Source organism: Panthera onca (assembly GCF_046562875.1).
Source record: "Panthera onca isolate mPanOnc1 chromosome E1 unlocalized genomic scaffold, mPanOnc1 haplotype 2 h2.Chr16_ul_1, whole genome shotgun sequence".
In the NCBI taxonomy this organism is placed as follows: Eukaryota; Metazoa; Chordata; class Mammalia; order Carnivora; family Felidae; genus Panthera; species Panthera onca.
Genome location: NW_027675808.1, coordinates 138,794 through 147,264, shown reverse-complemented (window position 1 = coordinate 147,264; position 8,471 = coordinate 138,794).

Sequence of the window (8,471 nt, the reverse complement as noted above, 5' to 3'; positions counted from 1 at the left end):
TGAAAGTCACTTGGGTATAGGCTGGCAGTTCCATATGAAAGGCCTGGGAATAATTCTCCATGGATTTTCATTCTATCTTCTAGGCTTTTGGTTTTACCCTTTAAGCCATCTTTATTCCATTAAAGGTAGCATATATTTACATGGAAATAGTTTTCTCAGCCTGCTTCCTGCTTATAGAGCTTGAGGGTCCAAAGACCTCTTTCCTTTTCATGCTCTGACTCCTTCAGCCCAAGCTGGCAGTGTTTCTGACAATTACAATACTCTTTTAAAAAAATTATGAATCTCCTGCAAATCTTAATTGGGTTTCAGTCCCATAAAATAAAAGCCCTACCCATAAATATCTTTGAGCTAAATCTTTTGCTACCTCGGGCTTCTGCAGAAGGACAAAAGCCTTAAGCTTCTTAGAAGCCATATTATTTGAATGAGAGGATCCAAGAAGCATAACCTTAAAATCTTTTGAGAGTCTTTTGCCTGTGATATCTCCCTTAAGCCACCACTGGAAAAAATGCCACCGGAGCAGTAAAATAGAAGACTGTGTCCTTGCAACTATGGTTAGCAATATTCACCCTTGAGTGACCATCTCTGAACCTCTTGAATGTGAGAAATAAAATTCTATCTTGCTTAGGCCACTGTTATTTAGGGATTTTCTGTTAGGTGAAAGAATCTAATCCTAACTACTATACTCTTGGTGCTATTTGGTGAGCGTCTCTGAAACTGACTAATACAGTAACTAACTCATCAATAGACTCAGTACTAACAAACTACAAGTGCTCAAGATTGTGAAGCGTCCACAATCTGGTGATCAGACAGACTGAAACCATTATAATCCTTACACGTTAGAAGTTGATGTCTTATGAATAGATGGAAAATGGGCTCAGCTCATTAATAGAGGTGGACTGTAAACAGTGTGTGTGGGTAGGTGGGGAAGTAGGGAATGGAGGGTGGGGTGTTTACAAAAATAAAAGACATGGTCTCAGCATTCATTACTTACAGACTGTTTAGGGAGATAAAACACATACATGTTAAAATACTAAAGAATACTAAAAATACTAAAGAATACTAAAGAATGCCTACACAACAGGATTTGAGATATAAATGGGCACAAGTATCTCTGAAGTAATTAAATGTTTTAACATTTTTTGAGCACTGCATAAACATTTTTGAATTATCACAATTCTGAACGAATGAGAAAACTGAGGCTTAGAGAGCTTAGTTTGCCCCACTGCATACAGTAAATAATTAGGATAATTGACTCAATAATTGAATTTGCATAGATCCAGCTCTAAAGCCCACGCTGCTCACCACAATGTTAACAACGGAGAGCTCAGGTTGGCTCAATCAATGTGAATTTTACCTTTTTGAAAATTTACCTTTACACCTCAAATCATGAGCTTTAGAGGGAAAATATTTGCAAAACGCTCTCCGCTTGACAGAACATTACGACTCTAGTGTAGCAAAAACCTTAAAAATGATTAATTTCACTGTCTTGGATTCGTACAACGTTTTAGCGACATAATATTTGGGGCAAGCCGTGAAAAATCGCTTTGTTGTCTTTTACCAGTAACATTTCATCTGCAGCACGCACACACACAAGAAATTGATCTTCGAAGAAACACAAAGCATCTCTTCCCAAAGAGAGCGTTAGTCCTCTGAAGGGCAGCCTGGAACAGATTTCAGCAAAGTGTCGGGACAAAGAGCTCTGCGCTGTTGTCCGGTACGGAGCGGTAGAAACCAAGAAGGATGGAATGTTTTCGAAGGCAGGGCGGGAAGTATTCAAAGGATGGATACAGGATAATCCTGAAAAGATGTCAGACTGGGGCGGGACACTGCACCAGGGAACGAAGACAGCTGCAGGAAGGGTAGGGAGTGCGGGATGGACGGCGAAATCCAGGTGCCGGGAGGACAGCGCGCGGGGAGGAGCTCGCGTCTGGGCCGCCGAGCGGGGCCGGGTGAGGTCACAGGCCCTTGTGAGGTGGGGTGGAGCCGCGGGGCCGCAGCGCCGTCCAGTCGGCGCGGAGGCGGCGGCGAGATCAGCCGCTCCCGGCTGCCCCGGAGCCCCTGCGCGGTGGCGGAGGCGGTGGCGGTGGCCGTGCCCTGGGTCCCGCGCTCTTCCAGCGCGGGCCTCTCAGTGGGCGGAGCGTCGGCCTCGGTCAGGTGACCTGGGGGCGGGGCTTCGTCGCGTGGGAGCCCGGGAAGGCGGCGCAGCGAGAGCGCCGGGCCACGCGGGGGGGCTGAGTGGCCTGCAGCTAGGACCTTCGGATCCCGTTGGGCTAGGGCCTAGGCCCGTGAGGCGGGAGGACGGGGACACCCTTGGGAGCCCGAGGGGGTTCACGGTGGGACACCCCCCCCCCCCCCCCCCCCCCCCCCCCGGGGGGACACAGGTGGAGAGGCAAGACTTGCCGAGGAGCGTGCCACCCGGTGCGAGGGACAAAGTAGAACAATTACGGAGATGGACGAAGGTTCCAGAAGGGGCAGCGATGTGACTGGGCGGGCCGGGCACTAAAGGGGCAGACGCGGCTGGATCCCGTGGTGCCTCGGAAATGGTGGTGGTTCTAGAAGGGTGGAGGTCATGGTGGCTGGGACGCTTCCCTGCTTCTTGAGCAAACCCTCAGACCTCTAGTAGAGCACTTGTTTTCATCTGGTGAGTGGTTTAACGTGTTCACAGGTCTACTCACTTTCTTCGCCAGAAGGCTAAACGAGCAGGGCCTGTTGGAATGTTCCACAGCACAGGTTCTTCCATGAAGTGGAAGTTCAGTCAGTATTGTTAAAGGTGGTAGTTGGGGGTGGTGCCGGTCATGTGTGAACGTTAAGGGCAACAGGTGCGGTGAAGAGGTGTCTGCAGTTGCTGTTAATGGACGTTTGCGGTCATCGCTGCAAGGGAAGTGAGGGAGGAAGTGAGGGGCGGTTTGGAAGGGAACCCAAATGGAAAGAGTAGAAAGTACTTTGCAGAAGTGGTGGGTGATGGGAGGGAAGCAGATGTGGAGGTGGTGGTAACTCAGCAAGTGAGAAAGTGCAGTTGTGAAAGCGCAGTGCAAACATCAGAGCGCTAAAAACAAAATAAAGTTAGATTCTCCATATTTCTGCCTAGCTGTGCCTCTGGGTTTACTAAGCAGCAGTGTAAATTTAGTGAAAGTATCCCTGGATTTGGGAGTCAGGGACCTGAATTTTGCTACTATTTTGTGTACGTTGTGTGAGCAAATCACAATCTTTCTGTGTATCAGCTTCCTTATATATAACTAAGGTATTGGACCAGAAAGATTTCTTTTTTTTTAAATGTTTATTTTTGAGAGAGAGAGTACAAGTGCGGCAGGGGCAGAGAGAGAGGAAGACACAGAATCTGCAGCAGCCCCCAGACTCTGAATTGTCAGCACAGAGCCCGATGTGGGGCTCGAAACCCCCCGCCCCGTAAGATCATGAGCTGAGCTGAAGTCAGAAGCTTAACCCACTGAGCCACTCAGGCACCCCTGACCAGAAAGATTTCTGAAATCATCCTAGCTCTGTTGTGGATTCTATGATTTCATGTAACAATAAGCACTCCTCCCCGACTTCATTTACGGCTTTTAAAGTTTGTTTATTTAAATTTCAATATAGTTAACATAAAGTGTTAGTTTTAGGTGTACAATATTCAGCAATTGTATACATTACTTAGTGCTCATCATAAGTGTACTCTTAATCCCTTCAGCTATTTGACCCATTCTCCACCCACCTCCCCTCTTGTAACCATTAGTTTATTTTCTATAGTTAAGAGTGTTTCTTGGTTTGTCCCTTTTTTTCCCTTTGTTTCATAACATATGAGTGAAATCTTGTGGTATTTGTCTTTTCTGACACATTTCACTTAGCATTATACTGTCTAGCTCCATCCGTGCTGTTGCAAATGGCAAGATTATTCATTCTTTTTTATGGCTGAGTAATATTCCAGTGTGTGTGCTTGTGTGTGTGTGTATATGTATACCACCTCTTTATCCATTCATCTATCAATGGATAGATGGGCTGCTAACACTTGAGCTGCTTCCAAAATTCGGCTATTGTAGATAATGCTGCAGTAAACATAGGGGTGATATAGTTTTTTTTTTTTTTTTTTTTTTTTTTTTTTTTTTTTAATATATGAAATTTACAGTCAAATTGGTTTCCATACAACACCCAGTGCTCATCCCAAAAGGTGCCCTCCTCAATACCCATCACCCACCCTGCCCTCCCTCCCACCCCCCATCAACCCTCAGTTTGTTCTCAGTTTTTAACAGTCTCTTATGCTTTGGCTCTCTCCCACTCTAGCCTCTTTTTTTTTTTTTTTTTTCCTTCCCCTCCCCCATGGGTTTCTGTTACCTTTCTCAGGATCCACAGAAGAGTGAAACCATATGGTATCTGTCTTTCTCTGTATGGCTTATTTCACTTAGCATCACACTCTCCAGTTCCATCCATGTTGCTACAAAAGGCCATATTTCATTTTTTCTCATTGCCACGTAGTATTCCATTGTGTATATAAACCACAATTTCTTTCTCCATTCATCAGTTGATGGACATTTAGGCTCTTTCCATAATTTGGCTATTGTTGAGAGTGCCGCTATAAACATTGGGGTACAGGTGCCCCTATGCATCAGTACTCCTGTATCCCTTGGATAAATGCCTAGCAGTGCTATTGCTGGGTCATAGGGTAGGTCTATTTTTAATTTTCTGAGGAACCTCCACACTGCTTTCCAGAGCGGCTGCACCAATTTGCATTCCCACCAACAGTGCAAGAGGGTTCCTGTTTCTCCACATCCTCTCCAGCATCTATAGTCTCCTGATTTCTTCATTTTGGCCACTCTGACTGGCGTGAGGTGATATCTGAGTGTGGTTTTGATTTGTATTTCCCTGATAAGGAGCGACGTTGAACATCTTTTCATGTGCCTGTTGGCCATCCGGATGTCTTCTTTAGAGAAGTGTCTATTCATGTTTTCTGCCCATTTCTTCACTGGGTTATTTGTTTTTCGGGTGTGGAGTTTGATGAGCTCTTTATAGATTTTGGATACTAGCCCTTTGTCCGTTGTGTCATTTGCAAATATCTTTTCCCATTCCGTTGGTTGCCTTTTAGTTTTGTTGGTTGTTTCCTTTGCTGTGCAGAAGCTTTTTATCTTCATAAGGTCCCAGTAATTCACTTTTGCTTTTAATTCCCTTGCCTTTGGGGATGTGCCGAGTAAGAGATTGCTACGGCTGAGGTCAGAGAGGTCTTTTCCTGCTTTCTCCTCTAAGGTTTTGATGGTTTCCTGTCTCACATTCAGGTCCTTTATCCATTTTGAGTTTATTTTTGTGAATGGTGTGAGAAAGTGGTCTAGTTTCAACCTTCTGCATGTTGCTGTCCAGTTCTCCCAGCACCATTTGTTAAAGAGACTGTCTTTTTTCCATTGGATGTTCTTTCCTGCTTTGTCAAAGATGAGTTGGCCATACGTTTGTGGGTCTAGTTCTGGGGTTTCTATTCTATTCCATTGGTCTATGTGTCTGTTTTTATGCCAATACCATGCTGACTTGATGATGACAGCTTTGTAGTAGAGGCTAAAGTCTGGGATTGTGATGCCTCCTGCTTTGGTCTTCTTCTTCAAAATTACTTTGGCTATTCGGGGCCTTTTGTGGTTCCATATGAATGTTAGGATTGCTTGTTCTAGTTTCCAGAAGAATGCTGGTGCAATTTTGATTGGGATTGCATTGAATGTGTAGATAGCTTTGGGTAGTATTGACATTTTGACAATATTTATTCTTCCAATCCATGAGCAGGGAATGTCTTTCCATTTCTTTATATCTTCTTCAATTACCTGCATAAGCTTTCTATAGTTTTCAGCATACAGATCTTTTACATCTTTGGTTAGATTTATTCCTAGGTATTTTATGCTTCTTGGTGCAATTGTGAATGGGATCAGTTTCTTCATTTGTCTTTCTGTTGCTTCATTGTTAGTGTATAAGAATGCAACTGATTTCTGCACATTGATTTTGTATCCTGCAACTTTGCTGAATTCATGTATCAGTTCTAGCAGACTTTTGGTGGAGTCTGTCGGATTTTCCATGTATAATATCATGTCATCTGCAAAAAGCGAAAGCTTGACTTCATCTTTGCCAATTTTGATGCCTTTGATTTCCTTTTGTTGTCTGATTGCTGATGCTAGAACTTCCAGCACTATGTTAAACAAGAGCGGTGACAGTGGGCATCCCTGTCGTGTTCCTGATCTCAGGGAAAAAGCTCTCAGTTTTTCCCCGTTGAGGATGATGTTAGCTGTGGGCTTTTCATAAATGGCCTTTATGATCTTTAAGTATGTTCCTTCTATCCCGATTTTCTCAAGGGTTTTTATTAAGAAAGGGTGCTGGATTTTGTCAAAGGCCTTTTCTGCATCGATTGACAGGATCATATGGTTCTTCTCTTTTTTTTGTTAATGTGATGTATCACGTTGATCGATTTGCGAATGTTGAACCAGCCCTGCATCCCAGGAATGAATCCCACTTGATCATGGTGAATAATTCTTTTTATATGCTGTTGAATTCGATTTGCTAGTATCTTATTAAGAATTTTTGCATCCATATTCATCAGGGATATTGGCCTGTAGTTCTCTTTTTTTACTGGGTCTCTGTCTGGTTTAGGAATCAAAGTAATACTGGCTTCATAGAATGAGTCTGGAAGTTTTCCTTCCCTTTCTATTTCTTGGAATAGCTTGAGAAGGATAGGTATTATCTCTGCTTTAAACGTCTGGTAGAACTCCCCTGGGAAGCCATCTGGTCCTGGACTCTTATTTGTTGGGAGATTTTTGATAACCGATTCAATTTCTTCGCTGGTTATGGGTCTGTTCAAGCTTTCTATTTCCTCCTGATTGAGTTTTGGAAGAGTGTGGGTGTTTAGGAATTTGTCCATTTCTTCCAGGTTGTCCAATTTGCTGGCATATAATTTTTCATAGTATTCCCTGATAATTGTTTGTATCTCTGAGGGATTGGTTGTAATCATTCCATTTTCATTCATGATTTTATCTATTTGGGTCACCTCCCTTTTCTTTTTGAGAAGCCTGGCTAGAGGTTTATCAATTTTGTTTATTTTTTCAAAAAACCAACTCTTGGTTTCGTTGATCTGCTCTACAGTTTTTTTAGATTCTATATTGTTTATTTCTGCTCTGATCTTTATGATTTCTCTTCTTCTGCTGGGTTTAGGCTGCCTTTGCTGTTCTGCTTCTATTTCCTTTAGGTGTGCTGTTAGATTTTGTATTTGGGATTTTTCTTGTTTCTTGAGATAGGTCTGGATTGCAATGTATTTTCCTCTCAGGACTGCCTTCGCTGCGTCCCAAAGCGTTTGGATTGTTGTATTTTCATTTTTGTTTGTTTCCATATATTTTTTAATTTCTTCTCTAATTGCCTGGTTGACCCACTCATTCGTTAGTAGGGTGTTCTTTAACCTCCATGCTTTTGGAGGTTTTCCAGACTTTTTCCTGTGGTTGATTTCAAGCTTCATAGCATTGTGGTCTGAAAGTATGCATGGTATGATTTCAATTCTTGTATACTTATGAAGGGCTGTTTTGTGACTCAGTGTGTGATCTATCTTGGAGAATGTTCCATGTGCACTCGAGAAGAAAGTATATTCTGTTGCTTTGGGATGCAGAGTTCTAAATAGATCTGTCAAGTCCATCGGATCCAATGTATCATTCAGGGCCCTTGTTTCTTTATTGACCGTGTGTCTAGATGATCTATCCATTTCTGTAAGTGGGGTGTTAAAGTCCCCTGCAATGACCACATTCTTATCAATAAGGTTGCTTATGTTTATGAGTCATTGTTTTATATATCTGGGGGCTCCGGTATTTGGCGCATAGACATTTATAATAGTTAGCTCTTCCTGATGGATAGACCCTGTGATTATTATATAATGCCCTTCTTCATCTCTTGTTACAGCCTTTAATTTAAAGTCTAGTTTTTCTGATATAAGTATGGCTACTCCAGCTTTCTTTTGGCTTCCAGTAGCATGATAAATAGTTCTCCATCCCCTCACTCTCAATCTAAAGGTGTCCTCAGATCTAAAATGAGTCTCTTGTAGACAGCAAATAGATGGGTCTTGTTTTTTTATCCATTCTGATACCCTATGTCTTTTAGTTGGCGCATTTAATCCATTTACATTCAGTGTTATTATAGAAAGATACGGGTTTAGAGTCATTGTGATGTCTGTATGTTTTATGCTTGTAGCGATGTCTCTGGTACTTTGTCTCACAGGATCCCCCTTAGGATCTCTTGTAGGGCTGGTTTCGTGGTGACAAATTCCTTCAGTTTTTGTTTGTTTGGGAGACCTTTATCTCTCCTTCTATTCTAAATGACAGACTTGCTGGATAAAGGATTCTCGGCTGCATATTTTTTCTGTTTAGCACACTGTAGATATCATGCCAAGCCTTTCTGGCCTGCCAAGTTTCAAAGGAGAGATCAGTCACAAGTCTTATAGGTCTCCCTTTATATGTGAGGGCACGTTTATCCCTTGCTGC